Genomic DNA, 21,512 nt, shown 5'->3' with positions numbered 1-21,512 from the left:
ATCATATATTTCAAAACTGAAATTTAATTTCAAAATATTTTTATTTTTAATCATAATTTAAAGATGCAAGTACACGCACATGCGCAGTATCCACTCCTATACTTAGCATTGTGCTTTTTGGCCAGATTGACACCATTTTAAATACTTTTACTGGCTAGTCATAAAGAGAGTCTTGTACTTTTCATAGGCTCTCGGAGTAAAAGGATTAGTAGCTAGGTCGGCAGGGCGAGACGGTAAATTTTGATGGTCTTCAGTTCGAATCGCGAAACTGAAAGTTTCTTTTTCTTTCTTTCATTTTTTTTTTAAATTTATTTATGTATTTTTCTCGAATTTTGCGAGAGTTACTATAAATTATTCCAAATCATATATTTCAAAACTAAAATTTAATATCAAAATATTTCTATATTTAATCAAAATTTAAACAAGCAAGTTCACACACATGCGCAGTATCCACTCCTATACTTAGCATTGGGCGTTTTGAATAGATTGACAACACGTTTAATACTTTTATTCGCTAGTCATAATGAGAGTCTTAATCATTTCAGACGCTCTGTGTGTACAAGGATTTGTGGCTAGGTCGGCAGGGCGAGACGCTAACTTTTGAAGGTCTTCAGTTCGAATCGGGAAGCTGAAACATTTTTTTTTTATTTCTGTTTCTTTCATTTTTTAAAAATTTATTTAGGTATTTTTCTCCAATTTTACGAGAGTTACTATAAATTATTCCAAATCATATATTTCAAAACTAAAATTTAATTTCAAAATATTTTTATTTTTAATCATAATTTAAAGATGCAAGTACACGCACATGCGCAGTATCCACTCCTATACTTAGCATTGTGCTTTTTGGCCAGATTGACACCATTTTAAATACTTTTACTGGTTAGTCATAATGAGAGTCTTGTACTTTTCATAGGCTCTCGGAGTAAAAGGATTAGTAGCTAGGTCGGCAGGGCGAGACGCTAACTTTTGATGGTCTTCATTTCGAATCGCGAAGCTGAAAGTTTCTTTTTCTTTTTTTCTTTTTTTTTTAAATTTATTTATGTATTTTTCTCGAATTTTGCGAGAGTTACTATAAATTATTCCAAATCATATATTTCAAAACTAAAATTTAATTTCAAAATATTTGTATTTTTTATCATAATTTAAAAAAGCAAGTTCACGCACATGCGCAGTATCCACTCCTATACTTAGCATTGGGCGTTTTGAATAGATTGACACCACGTTTAATACTTTTATTCGCTAGTCATAATAAGAGTCTTAATCATTTCAGACGCTCTGTGGGTACAAGGATTTGTGGCTAGGTCAGCAGGGCGAGACGCTAACTTTTGAAGGTCTTCAGTTCGAATCGCGAAGCTGAAACATATTTTTTTATTTCTGTTTCTTTCATTTTTTAAAAATTTATTTAGGTATTTTTCTCCAATTTTACGAGAGTTACTATAAATTATTCCAAATCCTATATTTCAAAACTGAAATTTAATTTCAAAATATTTTTATTTTTAATCAAAATTTAAAGAAGCAAGTTCACGCACATGCGCAGTATCCACTCCTATACTTAGCATTGGGCGTTTTGAATAGATTCACCACGTTTAATGCTTTTATTCGCTAGTCATAATGAGAGTCTTAATCATTTCAGACGCTCTGTGGGTACAAGGATTTGTGGCTAGGTCGGCAGGGCGAGACGCTAACTTTTGAAGGTCTTCAGTTCGAATCGCGAAGCTGAAACATTTTTTTTTTATTTCTGTTTCTTTCATTTTTTAAAAATTTATTTAGGTATTTTTCTCCAATTTTACGAGAGTTACTATAAATTATTCCAAATCATATATTTCAAAACTGAAATTTAATTTCAAAATATTTTTATTTTTAATCATAATTTAAAGATGCAAGTACACGCACATGCGCAGTATCCACTCCTATACTTAGCATTGTGCTTTTTGGCCAGATTGACACCATTTTAAATACTTTTACTGGCTAGTCATAAAGAGAGTCTTGTACTTTTCATAGGCTCTCGGAGTAAAAGGATTAGTAGCTAGGTCGGCAGGGCGAGACGGTAAATTTTGATGGTCTTCAGTTCGAATCGCGAAACTGAAAGTTTCTTTTTCTTTCTTTCATTTTTTTTTTAAATTTATTTATGTATTTTTCTCGAATTTTGCGAGAGTTACTATAAATTATTCCAAATCATATATTTCAAAACTAAAATTTAATATCAAAATATTTCTATATTTAATCAAAATTTAAACAAGCAAGTTCACACACATGCGCAGTATCCACTCCTATACTTAGCATTGGGCGTTTTGAATAGATTGACAACACGTTTAATACTTTTATTCGCTAGTCATAATGAGAGTCTTAATCATTTCAGACGCTCTGTGTGTACAAGGATTTGTGGCTAGGTCGGCAGGGCGAGACGCTAACTTTTGAAGGTCTTCAGTTCGAATCGGGAAGCTGAAACATTTTTTTTTTATTTCTGTTTCTTTCATTTTTTAAAAATTTATTTAGGTATTTTTCTCCAATTTTACGAGAGTTACTATAAATTATTCCAAATCATATATTTCAAAACTAAAATTTAATTTCAAAATATTTTTATTTTTAATCATAATTTAAAGATGCAAGTACACGCACATGCGCAGTATCCACTCCTATACTTAGCATTGTGCTTTTTGGCCAGATTGACACCATTTTAAATACTTTTACTGGTTAGTCATAATGAGAGTCTTGTACTTTTCATAGGCTCTCGGAGTAAAAGGATTAGTAGCTAGGTCGGCAGGGCGAGACGCTAACTTTTGATGGTCTTCATTTCGAATCGCGAAGCTGAAAGTTTCTTTTTCTTTTTTTCTTTTTTTTTTAAATTTATTTATGTATTTTTCTCGAATTTTGCGAGAGTTACTATAAATTATTCCAAATCATATATTTCAAAACTAAAATTTAATTTCAAAATATTTGTATTTTTTATCATAATTTAAAAAAGCAAGTTCACGCACATGCGCAGTATCCACTCCTATACTTAGCATTGGGCGTTTTGAATAGATTGACACCACGTTTAATACTTTTATTCGCTAGTCATAATAAGAGTCTTAATCATTTCAGACGCTCTGTGGGTACAAGGATTTGTGGCTAGGTCAGCAGGGCGAGACGCTAACTTTTGAAGGTCTTCAGTTCGAATCGCGAAGCTGAAACATATTTTTTTATTTCTGTTTCTTTCATTTTTTAAAAATTTATTTAGGTATTTTTCTCCAATTTTACGAGAGTTACTATAAATTATTCCAAATCCTATATTTCAAAACTAAAATTTAATATCAAAATATTTCTATATTTAATCAAAATTTAAACAAGCAAGTTCACGCACATGCGCAGTATCCACTCCTATACTTAGCATTGGGCGTTTTGAATAGATTGACACCACGTTTAATGCTTTTATTCGCTAGTCATAATGAGAGTCTTAATCATTCCAGACGCTCTGTGGGTACAAGGATTTGTGACTAGGTCGGCAGGGTGAGACGCTAACTTTTGAAGGTCTTCAGTTCGAATCGCGAAGCTGAAACATTTTTTTTTATTTCTGTTTCTTTCATTTTTTAAAAATTTATTGAGGTATTTTTCTCCAATTTTACGAGAGTTACTATAAATTATTCCAAATCATATATTTCAAAACTAAAATTTAATATCAAAATATTTCTATATTTAATCAAAATTTAAACAAGCAAGTTCACGCACATGCGCAGTATCCACTCCTATACTTAGCATTGGGCGTTTTGAATAGATTGACACCACGTTTAATACTTTTATTCGCTAGTCATAATGAGAGTCTTAATCATTTCAGACGCTCTGTGGGTACAAGGATTTGTGGCTAGGTCGGCAGGGCGAGACGCTAACTTTTGAAGGTCTTCAGTTCGAATCGCGAAGCTGAAACATTTTTTTTTATTTCTGTTTCTTTCATTTTTTAAAAATTTATTTAGGTATTTTTCTCCAATTTTACGAGAGTTACTATAAATTATTCCAAATCATATATTTCAAAACTAAAATTTAATATCAAAATATTTCTATATTTAATCAAAATTTAAACAAGCAAGTTCACGCACATGCGCAGTATCCACTCCTATACTTAGCATTGGGCGTTTTGAATAGATTGACAACACGTTTAATACTTTTATTCGCTAGTCATAATGAGAGTCTTAATCATTTCAGACGCTCTGTGGGTACAAGGATTTGTGGCTAGGTCGGCAGGGCGAAACGCTAACTTTTGAAGGTCTTCAGTTCGAATCGCGAAGCTGAAACATTTTTTTTTATTTCTGTTTCTTTCATTTTTTAAAAATTTATTTAGGTATTTTTCTCCAATTTTACGAGAGTTACTATAAATTATTCCAAATCATATATTTCAAAACTAAAATTTAATTTCAAAATATTTTTATTTTTAATCATAATTTAAAGATGCAAGTACACGCACATGCGCAGTATCCACTCCTATACTTAGCATTGTGCTTTTTGGCCAGATTGACACCATTTTAAATACTTTTACTGGTTAGTCATAATGAGAGTCTTGTACTTTTCATAGGCTCTCGGAGTAAAAGGATTAGTAGCTAGGTCGGCAGGGCGAGACGCTAACTTTTGATGGTCTTCAGTTCGAATCGCGAAGCTGAAAGTTTCTTTTTCTTTTTTTCTTTTTTTTTTAAATTTATTTATGTATTTTTCTCGAATTTTGCGAGAGTTACTATAAATTATTCCAAATCATATATTTCAAAACTAAAATTTAATTTCAAAATATTTGTATTTTTTATCATAATTTAAAAAAGCAAGTTCACGCACATGCGCAGTATCCACTCCTATACTTAGCATTGGGCGTTTTGAATAGATTGACACCACGTTTAATACTTTTATTCGCTAGTCATAATAAGAGTCTTAATCATTTCAGACGCTCTGTGGGTACAAGGATTTGTGGCTAGGTCAGCAGGGCGAGACGCTAACTTTTGAAGGTCTTCAGTTCGAATCGCGAAGCTGAAACATATTTTTTTATTTCTGTTTCTTTCATTTTTTAAAAATTTATTTAGGTATTTTTCTCCAATTTTACGAGAGTTACTATAAATTATTCCAAATCATATATTTCAAAACTAAAATTTAATATCAAAATATTTCTATATTTAATCAAAATTTAAACAAGCAAGTTCACGCACATGCGCAGTATCCACTCCTATACTTAGCATTGGGCGTTTTGAATAGATTGACACCACGTTTAATGCTTTTATTCGCTAGTCATAATGAGAGTCTTAATCATTCCAGACGCTCTGTGGGTACAAGGATTTGTGACTAGGTCGGCAGGGTGAGACGCTAACTTTTGAAGGTCTTCAGTTCGAATCGCGAAGCTGAAACATTTTTTTTTATTTCTGTTTCTTTCATTTTTTAAAAATTTATTTAGGTATTTTTCTCCAATTTTACGAGAGTTACTATAAATTATTCCAAATCATATATTTCAAAACTAAAATTTAATATCAAAATATTTCTATATTTAATCAAAATTTAAACAAGCAAGTTCACGCACATGCGCAGTATCCACTCCTATACTTAGCATTGGGCGTTTTGAATAGATTGACAACACGTTTAATACTTTTATTCGCTAGTCATAATAAGAGTCTTAATCATTTCAGACGCTCTGTGGGTACAAGGATTTGTGGCTAGGTCAGCAGGGCGAGACGCTAACTTTTGAAGGTCTTCAGTTCGAATCGCGAAGCTGAAACATATTTTTTTATTTCTGTTTCTTTTATTTTTTAAAAATTTATTTAGGTATTTTTCTCCAATTTTACGAGAGTTACTATAAATTATTCCAAATCATATATTTCAAAACTAAAATTTAATTTCAAAATATTTTTATTTTTAATCATAATTTAAAGATGCAAGTACACGCACATGCGCAGTATCCACTTCTATACTTAGCATTGTGCTTTTTGGCCAGATTGACACCATTTTAAATACTTTTACTGGTTAGTCATAATGAGAGTTTTGTACTTTTCATAGGCTCTCGGAGTAAAAGGATTAGTACCTAGGTCGGCAGGGTGAGACGCTAACTTTTGAAGGTCTTCAGTTCGAATCGCGAAGCTGAAACATTTTTTTTTATTTCTGTTTCTTTCATTTTTTAAAAATTTATTTAGGTATTTTTCTCCAATTTTACGAGAGTTACTATAAATTATTCCAAATCATATATTTCAAAACTAAAATTTAATATCAAAATATTTCTATATTTAATCAAAATTTAAACAAGCAAGTTCACGCACATGCGCAGTATCCACTCCTATACTTAGCATTGGGCGTTTTGAATAGATTGACACCACGTTTAATACTTTTATTCGCTAGTCATAATGAGAGTCTTAATCATTTCAGACGCTCTGTGGGTACAAGGATTTGTGGCTAGGTCGGGAGGGCGAGACGCTAACTTTTGAAGGTCTTCAGTTCGAATCGCGAAGCTGAAACATTTTTTTTTATTTCTGTTTCTTTCATTTTTTAAAAATTTATTTAGGTATTTTTCTCCAATTTTACGAGAGTTACTATAAATTATTCCAAATCATATATTTCAAAACTAAAATTTAATATCAAAATATTTCTATATTTAATCAAAATTTAAACAAGCAAGTTCACGCACATGCGCAGTATCCACTCCTATACTTAGCATTGGGCGTTTTGAATAGATTGACAACACGTTTAATACTTTTATTCGCTAGTCATAATGAGAGTCTTAATCATTTCAGACGCTCTGTGGGTACAAGGATTTGTGGCTAGGTCGGCAGGGCGAGACGCTAACTTTTGATGGTCTTCAGTTCGAATCGCGAAGCTGAAAGTTTCTTTTTCTTTTTTTCTTTTTTTTTTAAATTTATTTATGTATTTTTCTCGAATTTTGCGAGAGTTACTATAAATTATTCCAAATCATATATTTCAAAACTAAAATTTAATTTCAAAATATTTGTATTTTTTATCATAATTTAAAAAAGCAAGTTCACGCACATGCGCAGTATCCACTCCTATACTTAGCATTGGGCGTTTTGAATAGATTGACACCACGTTTAATACTTTTATTCGCTAGTCATAATAAGAGTCTTAATCATTTCAGACGCTCTGTGGGTACAAGGATTTGTGGCTAGGTCAGCAGGGCGAGACGCTAACTTTTGAAGGTCTTCAGTTCGAATCGCGAAGCTGAAACATATTTTTTTATTTCTGTTTCTTTCATTTTTTAAAAATTTATTTAGGTATTTTTCTCCAATTTTACGAGAGTTACTATAAATTATTCCAAATCCTATATTTCAAAACTAAAATTTAATATCAAAATATTTCTATATTTAATCAAAATTTAAACAAGCAAGTTCACGCACATGCGCAGTATCCACTCCTATACTTAGCATTGGGCATTTGAATAGATTGACACCACGTTTAATGCTTTTATTCGCTAGTCATAATGAGAGTCTTAATCATTCCAGACGCTCTGTGGGTACAAGGATTTGTGACTAGGTCGTTAGGGTGAGACGCTAACTTTTGAAGGTCTTCAGTTCGAATCGCGAAGCTGAAACATTTTTTTTTATTTCTGTTTCTTTCATTTTTTAAAAATTTATTTAGGTATTTTTCTCCAATTTTACGAGAGTTACTATAAATTATTCCAAATCATATATTTCAAAACTAAAATTTAATATCAAAATATTTCTATATTTAATCAAAATTTAAACAAGCAAGTTCACGCACATGCGCAGTATCCACTCCTATACTTAGCATTGGGCGTTTTGAATAGATTGACAACACGTTTAATACTTTTATTCGCTAGTCATAATGAGAGTCTTAATCATTTCAGACGCTTTGTGGGTACAAGGATTTGTGGCTAGGTCGGCAGGGCGAGACGCTAACTTTTGAAGGTCTTCAGTTCGAATCGCGAAGCTGAAACATTTTTTTTTATTTCTGTTTCTTTCATTTTTTAAAAATTTATTTAGGTATTTTTCTCCAATTTTACGAGAGTTACTATAAATTATTCCAAATCATATATTTCAAAACTAAAATTTAATATCAAAATATTTCTATATTTAATCAAAATTTAAACAAGCAAGTTCACGCACATGCGCAGTATCCACTCCTATACTTAGCATTGGGCGTTTTGAATAGATTGACACCACGTTTAATGCTTTTATTCGCTAGTCATAATGAGAGTCTTAATCATTCCAGACGCTCTGTGGGTACAAGGATTTGTGACTAGGTCGGCAGGGTGAGACGCTAACTTTTGAAGGTCTTCAGTTCGAATCGCGAAGCTGAAACATTTTTTTTTATTTCTGTTTCTTTCATTTTTTAAAAATTTATTTAGGTATTTTTCTCCAATTTTACGAGAGTTACTATAAATTATTCCAAATCATATATTTCAAAACTAAAATTTAATATCAAAATATTTGTATATTTAATCAAAATTTAAACAAGCAAGTTCACGCACATGCGCAGTATCCACTCCTATACTTAGCATTGGGCGTTTTGAATAGATTGACACCACGTTTAATACTTTTATTCGCTAGTCATAATGAGAGTCTTAATCATTTCAGACGCTCTGTGGGTACAAGGATTTGTGGCTAGGTCGGTATGGCGAGATGCTAACTTTTGAAGGTCTTCAGTTCGAATCGCGAAGCTGAAACATTTTTTTTTTATTTCTGTTTCTTTCATTTTTTAAAAATTTATTTAGGTATTTTTCTCCAATTTTACGAGAGTTACTATAAATTATTCCAAATCATATATTTCAAAACTAAAATTTAATATCAAAATATTTCTATATTTAATCAAAATTTAAACAAGCAAGTTCACGCACATGCGCAGTATCCACTCCTATACTTAGCATTGGGCGTTTTGAATAGATTGACAACACGTTTAATACTTTTATTCGCTAGTCATAATGAGAGTCTTAATCATTTCAGACGCTCTGTGGGTACAAGGATTTGTGGCTAGGTCGGCAGGGCGAGACGCTAACTTTTGAAGGTCTTCAGTTCGAATCGCGAAGCTGAAACATTTTTTTTTATTTCTGTTTCTTTCATTTTTTAAAAATTTATTTAGGTATTTTTCTCCAATTTTACGAGAGTTACTATAAATTATTCCAAATCATATATTTCAAAACTAAAATTTAATTTCAAAATATTTTTATTTTTAATCATAATTTAAAGATGCAAGTACACGCACATGCGCAGTATCCACTCCTACACTTAGCATTGTGCTTTTTGGCCAGATTGACACCATTTTAAATACTTTTACTGGTTAGTCATAATGAGAGTCTTGTACTTTTCATAGGCTCTCGGAGTAAAAGGATTAGTAGCTAGGTCGGCAGGGCGAGACGCTAACTTTTGATGGTCTTCAGTTCGAATCGCGAAGCTGAAAGTTTCTTTTTCTTTTTTTCTTTTTTTTTTAAATTTATTTATGTATTTTTCTCGAATTTTGCGAGAGTTACTATAAATTATTCCAAATCATATATTTCAAAACTAAAATTTAATTTCAAAATATTTGTATTTTTTATCATAATTTAAAAAAGCAAGTTCACGCACATGCGCAGTATCCACTCCTATACTTAGCATTGGGCGTTTTGAATAGATTGACACCACGTTTAATACTTTTATTCGCTAGTCATAATAAGAGTCTTAATCATTTCAGACGCTCTGTGGGTACAAGGATTTGTGGCTAGGTCAGCAGGGCGAGACGCTAACTTTTGAAGGTCTTCAGTTCGAATCGCGAAGCTGAAACATATTTTTTTATTTCTGTTTCTTTCATTTTTTAAAAATTTATTTAGGTATTTTTCTCCAATTTTACGAGAGTTACTATAAATTATTCCAAATCATATATTTCAAAACTAAAATTTAATATCAAAATATTTCTATATTTAATCAAAATTTAAACAAGCAAGTTCACGCACATGCGCAGTATCCACTCCTATACTTAGCATTGGGCGTTTTGAATAGATTGACACCACGTTTAATGCTTTTATTCGCTAGTCATAATGAGAGTCTTAATCATTCCAGACGCTCTGTGGGTACAAGGATTTGTGACTAGGTCGGCAGGGTGAGACGCTAACTTTTGAAGGTCTTCAGTTCGAATCGCGAAGCTGAAACATTTTTTTTTATTTCTGTTTCTTTCATTTTTTAAAAATTTATTTAGGTATTTTTCTCCAATTTTACGAGAGTTACTATAAATTATTCCAAATCATATATTTCAAAACTAAAATTTAATATCAAAATATTTCTATATTTAATCAAAATTTAAACAAGCAAGTTCACGCACATGCGCAGTATCCACTCCTATACTTAGCATTGGGCGTTTTGAATAGATTGACACCACGTTTAATAATTTTATTCGCTAGTCATAATGAGAGTCTTAATCATTTCAGACGCTCTGTGGGTACAAGGATTTGTGGCTAGGTCGGTATGGCGAGATGCTAACTTTTGAAGGTCTTCAGTTCGAATCGCGAAGCTGAAACATTTTTTTTTATTTCTGTTTCTTTCATTTTTTAAAAATTTATTTAGGTATTTTTCTCCAATTTTACGAGAGTTACTATAAATTATTCCAAATCATATATTTCAAAACTAAAATTTAATTTCAAAATATTTTTATTTTTAATCATAATTTAAAGATGCAAGTACACGCACATGCGCAGTATCCACTCCTATACTTAGCATTGTGCTTTTTGGCCAGATTGACACCATTTTAAATACTTTTACTGGTTAGTCATAATGAGATTTTTGTACTTTTCATAGGCTCACGGAGTGAAAGGATTAGTAGCTAGGTCGGCAGGGCGAGACGCTAACTTTTGAAGGTCTTCAGTTCGAATCGCGAAGCTGAAACATTCTTTTTTATTTCTGTTTCTTTCATTTTTTAAAAATTTATTTAGGTATTTTTCTCCAATTTTACGAGAGTTACTATAAATTATTCCAAATCATATATTTCAAAACTAAAATTTAATATCAAAATATTTCTATATTTAATCAAAATTTAAACAAGCAAGTTCACGCACATGCGCATTATCCACTCCTATACTTAGCATTGGGCGTTTTGAATAGATTGACACCACGTTTAATACTTTTATTCGCTAGTCATAATGAGAGTCTTAATCATTTCAGACGCTCTATGGGTACAAGGATTTGTGGCTAGGTCGGCAGGGCGAGACGCTAACTTTTGAAGGTCTTTAGTTCGAATCGCGAAGCTGAAACATTCTTTTTTATTTCTGTTTCTTTCATTTTTTAAAAATTTATTTAGGTATTTTTCTCCAATTTTACGAGAGTTACTATAAATTATTCCAAATCATATATTTCAAAACTAAAATTTAATATCAAAATATTTCTATATTTAAACAAAATTTAAACAAGCAAGTTCACGCACATGCGCAATATCCACTCCTATACTTAGCATTGTGCTTTTTGGCCAGATTGACACCATTTTAAATACATTTACTGGTTAGTCATAATGAGAGTCTTGTACTTTTCATAGGCTCTCGGAGTAAAAGGATTAGTAGCTAGGTCGGCAGGGCGAGACGCTAACTTTTGATGGTCTTCAGTTCGAATCGCGAAGCTAAAAGTTTCTTTTTCTTTTTTTCTTTTTTTTTTTAAATTTATTTATGTATTTTTCTCGAATTTTGCGAGAGTTACTATAAATTATTCCAAATCATATATTTCAAAACTAAAATTTAATTTCAAAATATTTGTATTTTTTATCATAATTTAAAGAAGCAAGTTCACGCACATGCGCAGTATCCACTCCTATACTTAGCATTGGGCGTTTTGAATAGATTGACACCACGTTTAATACTTTTATTCGCTAGTCATAATGAGAGTCTTAATCATTTCAGACGCACTGTGGGTACAAGGATTTGTGGCTAGGTCGGCAGGGCGAGACGCTAACTTTTGAAGGTCTTCAGTTCGAATCGCGAAGCTGAAACATTTTTTTTTATTTCTGTTTCTTTCATTTTTTAAAAATTTATTTAGGTATTTTTCTCCAATTTTACGAGAGTTACTATAAATTATTCCAAATCATATATTTCAAAACTAAAATTTAATATCAAAATATTTCTATATTTAATCAAAATTTAAACAAGCAAGTTCGCGCACATGCGCAGTATCCACTCCTATACTTAGCATTGGGCGTTTTGAATAGATTGACAACACGTTTAATACTTTTATTCGCTACTCATAATGAGAGTCTTAATCATTTCAGACGCTCTGTGGGTACAAGGATTTGTGGCTAGGTCGGCAGGGCGAGACGCTAACTTTTGAAGGTCTTCAGTTCGAATCGCGAAGCTGAAACATTTTTTTTTATTTCTGTTTCTTTCATTTTTTAAAAATTTATTTAGGTATTTTTCTCCAATTTTACGAGAGTTACTATAAATTATTCCAAATCATTTATTTCAAAACTAAAATTTAATTTCAAAATATTTTTATTTTTAATCATAATTTAAAGATGCAAGTACACGCACATGCGCAGTATCCACTCCTACACTTAGCATTGTGCTTTTTGGCCAGATTGACACCATTTTAAATACTTTTACTGGTTAGTCATAATGAGAGTCTTGTACTTTTCATAGGCTCTCGGAGTAAAAGGATTAGTATCTAGGTCGGCAGGGCGAGACGCTTACTTTTGATGGTCTTCAGTTCGAATCGCGAAGCTGAAAGTTTCTTTTTCTTTCTTTCTTTTTTTTTTAAATTTATTTATGTATTTTTCTCGAATTTTGCGAGAGTTACTATAAATTATTCCAAATCATATATTTCAAAACTAAAATTTAATTTCAAAATATTTGTATTTTTTATCATAATTTAAAGAAGCAAGTTCACGCACATGCGCAGTATCCACTCCTATACTTAGCATTGGGCGTTTTGAATAGATTGACACCACGTTTAATGCTTTTATTCGCTAGTCATAATGAGAGTCTTAATCATTCCAGACGCTCTGTGGGTACAAGGATTTATGACTAGGTCGGCAGTGTGAGACGCTAACTTTTGAAGGTCTTCAGTTCGAATCGCGAAGCTGAAACATTTTTTTTTATTTCTGTTTCTTTCATTTTTTAAAAATTTATTTAGGTATTTTTCTCCAATTTTACGAGAGTTACTATAAATTATTCCAAATCATATATTTCAAAACTAAAATTTAATTTCAAAATATTTCTATATTTAATCAAAATTTAAACAAGCAAGTTCACGCACATGCGCATTATATACTCCTATACTCAGCATAGGGCTTTTTGACCAGATTGACACCACGTTTAATACATTTATTCGCTAGTCATAATGAGAGTCTTAATCATTTCAGACGCTCTGTGGGTACAAGGATTTGTGGCTAGGTCGGCAGGGCGAGACGCTAACTTTTGAAGTTCTTCAGTTCGAATCGCGAAGCTGAAAGTTTTTTTTTATTTCTGTTTATTTCTTTAATTAAAAATTTTTTTAGGTATTTTTCTCCAATTTTACGAGAGTTACTATAAATTATTCCAAATCATATATTTCAAAACTAAAATTTAATTTCAAAATATTTTTATTTTTAATCATAATTTAAAGATGCAAGTACACGCACATGCGCAGTATCCACTCCTATACTTAGCATTGTGCTTTTTGGCCAGATTGACACCATTTTAAATACTTTTACTGGCTAGTCATAATGAGAGTCTTGTACTTTTCATAGGCTCTCGGAGTAAAAGGATTAGTAGCTAGGTCGGCAGGGCGAGACGCTAACTTTTGATGGTCTTCAGTTCGAATCGCGAAGCTGAAAGTTTCTTTTTCTTTCTTTCATTTTTTAAAAATTTATTTAGGTATTTTTCGCCAATTTTACGAGAGTTACTATGAATTATTCCAAATCATATATTTCAAAACTAAAATTTAATTTCAAAATATTTCTATATTTAATCAAAATTTAAACAAGCAAGTTCACGCACATGCGCAGTATCCACTCCTATACTTAGCATTGGGCGTTTTGAATAGATTGACACCACGTTTAATACTTTTATTCGCTAGTCATAATGAGAGTCTTAATCATTTCAGACGCTCTGTGGGTACAAGGATTTGTGGCTAGGTCGGCAGGGCGAGACGCTAACTTTTGAAGGTCTTCAGTTCGAATCGCGAAGCTGAAACATTTTTTTTTATTTCTTTTTCTTTCATTTTTTAAAAATTTATTTAGGTATTTTTCTCCAATTTTACGAGAGTTACTATAAATTATTCCAAATCATATATTTCAAAACTAAAATTTAATTTCAAAATATTTGTATTTTTATCATAATTTAAAGAAGCAAGTTCACGCACATGCGCAGTATCCACTCCTATACTTAGCATTGGGCGTTTTGAATAGATTCACCACGTTTAATGCTTTTATTCGCTAGTCATAATGAGAGTCTTAATCATTTCAGACGCTCTGTGGGTACAAGGATTTGTGGCTAGGTCGGCAGGGCGAGACGCTAACTTTTGAAGGTCTTCAGTTCGAATCGCGAAGCTGAAACATTTTTTTTTTATTTCTGTTTCTTTCATTTTTTAAAAATTTATTTAGGTATTTTTCTCCAATTTTACGAGAGTTACTATAAATTATTCCAAATCATATATTTCAAAACTGAAATTTAATTTCAAAATATTTTTATTTTTAATCATAATTTAAAGATGCAAGTACACGCACATGCGCAGTATCCACTCCTATACTTAGCATTGTGCTTTTTGGCCAGATTGACACCATTTTAAATACTTTTACTGGCTAGTCATAAAGAGAGTCTTGTACTTTTCATAGGCTCTCGGAGTAAAAGGATTAGTAGCTAGGTCGGCAGGGCGAGACGGTAAATTTTGATGGTCTTCAGTTCGAATCGCGAAACTGAAAGTTTCTTTTTCTTTCTTTCATTTTTTTTTTAAATTTATTTATGTATTTTTCTCGAATTTTGCGAGAGTTACTATAAATTATTCCAAATCATATATTTCAAAACTAAAATTTAATATCAAAATATTTCTATATTTAATCAAAATTTAAACAAGCAAGTTCACACACATGCGCAGTATCCACTCCTATACTTAGCATTGGGCGTTTTGAATAGATTGACAACACGTTTAATACTTTTATTCGCTAGTCATAATGAGAGTCTTAATCATTTCAGACGCTCTGTGTGTACAAGGATTTGTGGCTAGGTCGGCAGGGCGAGACGCTAACTTTTGAAGGTCTTCAGTTCGAATCGGGAAGCTGAAACATTTTTTTTTTATTTCTGTTTCTTTCATTTTTTAAAAATTTATTTAGGTATTTTTCTCCAATTTTACGAGAGTTACTATAAATTATTCCAAATCATATATTTCAAAACTAAAATTTAATTTCAAAATATTTTTATTTTTAATCATAATTTAAAGATGCAAGTACACGCACATGCGCAGTATCCACTCCTATACTTAGCATTGTGCTTTTTGGCCAGATTGACACCATTTTAAATACTTTTACTGGTTAGTCATAATGAGAGTCTTGTACTTTTCATAGGCTCTCGGAGTAAAAGGATTAGTAGCTAGGTCGGCAGGGCGAGACGCTAACTTTTGATGGTCTTCATTTCGAATCGCGAAGCTGAAAGTTTCTTTTTCTTTTTTTCTTTTTTTTTTAAATTTATTTATGTATTTTTCTCGAATTTTGCGAGAGTTACTATAAATTATTCCAAATCATATATTTCAAAACTAAAATTTAATTTCAAAATATTTGTATTTTTTATCATAATTTAAAAAAGCAAGTTCACGCACATGCGCAGTATCCACTCCTATACTTAGCATTGGGCGTTTTGAATAGATTGACACCACGTTTAATACTTTTATTCGCTAGTCATAATAAGAGTCTTAATCATTTCAGACGCTCTGTGGGTACAAGGATTTGTGGCTAGGTCAGCAGGGCGAGACGCTAACTTTTGAAGGTCTTCAGTTCGAATCGCGAAGCTGAAACATATTTTTTTATTTCTGTTTCTTTCATTTTTTAAAAATTTATTTAGGTATTTTTCTCCAATTTTACGAGAGTTACTATAAATTATTCCAAATCCTATATTTCAAAACTAAAATTTAATATCAAAATATTTCTATATTTAATCAAAATTTAAACAAGCAAGTTCACGCACATGCGCAGTATCCACTCCTATACTTAGCATTGGGCGTTTTGAATAGATTGACACCACGTTTAATGCTTTTATTCGCTAGTCATAATGAGAGTCTTAATCATTCCAGACGCTCTGTGGGTACAAGGATTTGTGACTAGGTCGGCAGGGTGAGACGCTAACTTTTGAAGGTCTTCAGTTCGAATCGCGAAGCTGAAACATTTTTTTTTATTTCTGTTTCTTTCATTTTTTAAAAATTTATTGAGGTATTTTTCTCCAATTTTACGAGAGTTACTATAAATTATTCCAAATCATATATTTCAAAACTAAAATTTAATATCAAAATATTTCTATATTTAATCAAAATTTAAACAAGCAAGTTCACGCACATGCGCAGTATCCACTCCTATACTTAGCATTGGGCGTTTTGAATAGATTGACACCACGTTTAATACTTTTATTCGCTAGTCATAATGAGAGTCTTAATCATTTCAGACGCTCTGTGGGTACAAGGATTTGTGGCTAGGTCGGCAGGGCGAGACGCTAACTTTTGAAGGTCTTCAGTTCGAATCGCGAAGCTGAAACATTTTTTTTTATTTCTGTTTCTTTCATTTTTTAAAAATTTATTTAGGTATTTTTCTCCAATTTTACGAGAGTTACTATAAATTATTCCAAATCATATATTTCAAAACTAAAATTTAATATCAAAATATTTCTATATTTAATCAAAATTTAAACAAGCAAGTTCACGCACATGCGCAGTATCCACTCCTATACTTAGCATTGGGCGTTTTGAATAGATTGACAACACGTTTAATACTTTTATTCGCTAGTCATAATGAGAGTCTTAATCATTTCAGACGCTCTGTGGGTACAAGGATTTGTGGCTAGGTCGGCAGGGCGAAACGCTAACTTTTGAAGGTCTTCAGTTCGAATCGCGAAGCTGAAACATTTTTTTTTATTTCTGTTTCTTTCATTTTTTAAAAATTTATTTAGGTATTTTTCTCCAATTTTACGAGAGTTACTATAAATTATTCCAAATCATATATTTCAAAACTAAAATTTAATTTCAAAATATTTTTATTTTTAATCATAATTTAAAGATGCAAGTACACGCACATGCGCAGTATCCACTCCTATACTTAGCATTGTGCTTTTTGGCCAGATTGACACCATTTTAAATACTTTTACTGGTTAGTCATAATGAGAGTCTTGTACTTTTCATAGGCTCTCGGAGTAAAAGGATTAGTAGCTAGGTCGGCAGGGCGAGACGCTAACTTTTGATGGTCTTCAGTTCGAATCGCGAAGCTGAAAGTTTCTTTTTCTTTTTTTCTTTTTTTTTTAAATTTATTTATGTATTTTTCTCGAATTTTGCGAGAGTTACTATAAATTATTCCAAATCATATATTTCAAAACTAAAATTTAATTTCAAAATATTTGTATTTTTTATCATAATTTAAAAAAGCAAGTTCACGCACATGCGCAGTATCCACTCCTATACTTAGCATTGGGCGTTTTGAATAGATTGACACCACGTTTAATACTTTTATTCGCTAGTCATAATAAGAGTCTTAATCATTTCAGACGCTCTGTGGGTACAAGGATTTGTGGCTAGGTCAGCAGGGCGAGACGCTAACTTTTGAAGGTCTTCAGTTCGAATCGCGAAGCTGAAACATATTTTTTTATTTCTGTTTCTTTCATTTTTTAAAAATTTATTTAGGTATTTTTCTCCAATTTTACGAGAGTTACTATAAATTATTCCAAATCATATATTTCAAAACTAAAATTTAATATCAAAATATTTCTATATTTAATCAAAATTTAAACAAGCAAGTTCACGCACATGCGCAGTATCCACTCCTATACTTAGCATTGGGCGTTTTGAATAGATTGACACCACGTTTAATGCTTTTATTCGCTAGTCATAATGAGAGTCTTAATCATTCCAGACGCTCTGTGGGTACAAGGATTTGTGACTAGGTCGGCAGGGTGAGACGCTAACTTTTGAAGGTCTTCAGTTCGAATCGCGAAGCTGAAACATTTTTTTTTATTTCTGTTTCTTTCATTTTTTAAAAATTTATTTAGGTATTTTTCTCCAATTTTACGAGAGTTACTATAAATTATTCCAAATCATATATTTCAAAACTAAAATTTAATATCAAAATATTTCTATATTTAATCAAAATTTAAACAAGCAAGTTCACGCACATGCGCAGTATCCACTCCTATACTTAGCATTGGGCGTTTTGAATAGATTGACAACACGTTTAATACTTTTATTCGCTAGTCATAATAAGAGTCTTAATCATTTCAGACGCTCTGTGGGTACAAGGATTTGTGGCTAGGTCAGCAGGGCGAGACGCTAACTTTTGAAGGTCTTCAGTTCGAATCGCGAAGCTGAAACATATTTTTTTATTTCTGTTTCTTTTATTTTTTAAAAATTTATTTAGGTATTTTTCTCCAATTTTACGAGAGTTACTATAAATTATTCCAAATCATATATTTCAAAACTAAAATTTAATTTCAAAATATTTTTATTTTTAATCATAATTTAAAGATGCAAGTACACGCACATGCGCAGTATCCACTTCTATACTTAGCATTGTGCTTTTTGGCCAGATTGACACCATTTTAAATACTTTTACTGGTTAGTCATAATGAGAGTTTTGTACTTTTCATAGGCTCTCGGAGTAAAAGGATTAGTACCTAGGTCGGCAGGGTGAGACGCTAACTTTTGAAGGTCTTCAGTTCGAATCGCGAAGCTGAAACATTTTTTTTTATTTCTGTTTCTTTCATTTTTTAAAAATTTATTTAGGTATTTTTCTCCAATTTTACGAGAGTTACTATAAATTATTCCAAATCATATATTTCAAAACTAAAATTTAATATCAAAATATTTCTATATTTAATCAAAATTTAAACAAGCAAGTTCACGCACATGCGCAGTATCCACTCCTATACTTAGCATTGGGCGTTTTGAATAGATTGACACCACGTTTAATACTTTTATTCGCTAGTCATAATGAGAGTCTTAATCATTTCAGACGCTCTGTGGGTACAAGGATTTGTGGCTAGGTCGGGAGGGCGAGACGCTAACTTTTGAAGGTCTTCAGTTCGAATCGCGAAGCTGAAACATTTTTTTTTATTTCTGTTTCTTTCATTTTTTAAAAATTTATTTAGGTATTTTTCTCCAATTTTACGAGAGTTACTATAAATTATTCCAAATCATATATTTCAAAACTAAAATTTAATATCAAAATATTTCTATATTTAATCAAAATTTAAACAAGCAAGTTCACGCACATGCGCAGTATCCACTCCTATACTTAGCATTGGGCGTTTTGAATAGATTGACAACACGTTTAATACTTTTATTCGCTAGTCATAATGAGAGTCTTAATCATTTCAGACGCTCTGTGGGTACAAGGATTTGTGGCTAGGTCGGCAGGGCGAGACGCTAACTTTTGATGGTCTTCAGTTCGAATCGCGAAGCTGAAAGTTTCTTTTTCTTTTTTTCTTTTTTTTTTAAATTTATTTATGTATTTTTCTCGAATTTTGCGAGAGTTACTATAAATTATTCCAAATCATATATTTCAAAACTAAAATTTAATTTCAAAATATTTGTATTTTTTATCATAATTTAAAAAAGCAAGTTCACGCACATGCGCAGTATCCACTCCTATACTTAGCATTGGGCGTTTTGAATAGATTGACACCACGTTTAATACTTTTATTCGCTAGTCATAATAAGAGTCTTAATCATTTCAGACGCTCTGTGGGTACAAGGATTTGTGGCTAGGTCAGCAGGGCGAGACGCTAACTTTTGAAGGTCTTCAGTTCGAATCGCGAAGCTGAAACATATTTTTTTATTTCTGTTTCTTTCATTTTTTAAAAATTTATTTAGGTATTTTTCTCCAATTTTACGAGAGTTACTATAAATTATTCCAAATCATATATTTCAAAACTAAAATTTAATATCAAAATATTTCTATATTTAATCAAAATTTAAACAAGCAAGTTCACGCACATGCGCAGTATCCACTCCTATACTTAGCATTGGGCGTTTTGAATAGATTGACACCACGTTTAATGCTTTTATTCGCTAGTCATAATGAGAGTCTTAATCATTCCAGACGCTCTGTGGGTACAAGGATTTGTGACTAGGTCGGCAGGGTGAGACGCTAACTTTTGAAGGTCTTCAGTTCGAATCGCGAAGCTGAAACATTTTTTTTTATTTCTGTTTCTTTCATTTTTTAAAAATTTATTTAGGTATTTTTCTCCAATTTTACGAGAGTTACTATAAATTATTCCAAATCATATATTTCAAAACTAAAATTTAATATCAAAATATTTCTATATTTAATCAAAATTTAAACAAGCAAGTTCACGCACATGCGCAGTATCCACTCCTATACTTAGCATTGGGCGTTTTGAATAGATTGACAACACGTTTAATACTTTTATTCGCTAGTCATAATAAGAGTCTTAATCATTTCAGACGCTCTGTGGGTACAAGGATTTGTGGCTAGGTCAGCAGGGCGAGACGCTAACTTTTGAAGGTCTTCAGTTCGAATCGCGAAGCTGAAACATATTTTTTTATTTCTGTTTCTTTTATTTTTTAAAAATTTATTTAGGTATTTTTCTCCAATTTTACGAGAGTTACTATAAATTATTCCAAATCATATATTTCAAAACTAAAATTTAATTTCAAAATATTTTTATTTTTAATCATAATTTAAAGATGCAAGTACACGCACATGCGCAGTATCCACTTCTATACTTAGCATTGTGCTTTTTGGCCAGATTGACACCATTTTAAATACTTTTACTGGTTAGTCATAATGAGAGTTTTGTACTTTTCATAGGCTCTCGGAGTAAAAGGATTAGTACCTAGGTCGGCAGGGTGAGACGCTAACTTTTGAAGGTCTTCAGTTCGAATCGCGAAGCTGAAACATTTTTTTTTATTTCTGTTTCTTTCATTTTTTAAAAATTTATTTAGGTATTTTTCTCCAATTTTACGAGAGTTACTATAAATTATTCCAAATCATATATTTCAAAACTAAAATTTAATATCAAAATATTTCTATATTTAATCAAAATTTAAACAAGCAAGTTCACGCACATGCGCAGTATCCACTCCTATACTTAGCATTGGGCGTTTTGAATAGATTGACACCACGTTTAATACTTTTATTCGCTAGTCATAATGAGAGTCTTAATCATTTCAGACGCTCTGTGGGTACAAGGATTTGTGGCTAGGTCGGGAGGGCGAGACGCTAACTTTTGAAGGTCTTCAGTTCGAATCGCGAAGCTGAAACATTTTTTTTTATTTCTGTTTCTTTCATTTTTTAAAAATTTATTTAGGTATTTTTCTCCAATTTTACGAGAGTTACTATAAATTATTCCAAATCATATATTTCAAAACTAAAATTTAATATCAAAATATTTCTATATTTAATCAAAATTT

The sequence above is a fragment of the Argiope bruennichi genome, chromosome 10, assembly GCF_947563725.1.
Source record: "Argiope bruennichi chromosome 10, qqArgBrue1.1, whole genome shotgun sequence".
In the NCBI taxonomy this organism is placed as follows: Eukaryota; Metazoa; Arthropoda; class Arachnida; order Araneae; family Araneidae; genus Argiope; species Argiope bruennichi.
The sequence above is the reverse complement of the archived record's forward strand: the minus strand, read 5'-3'. Positions refer to the sequence as shown.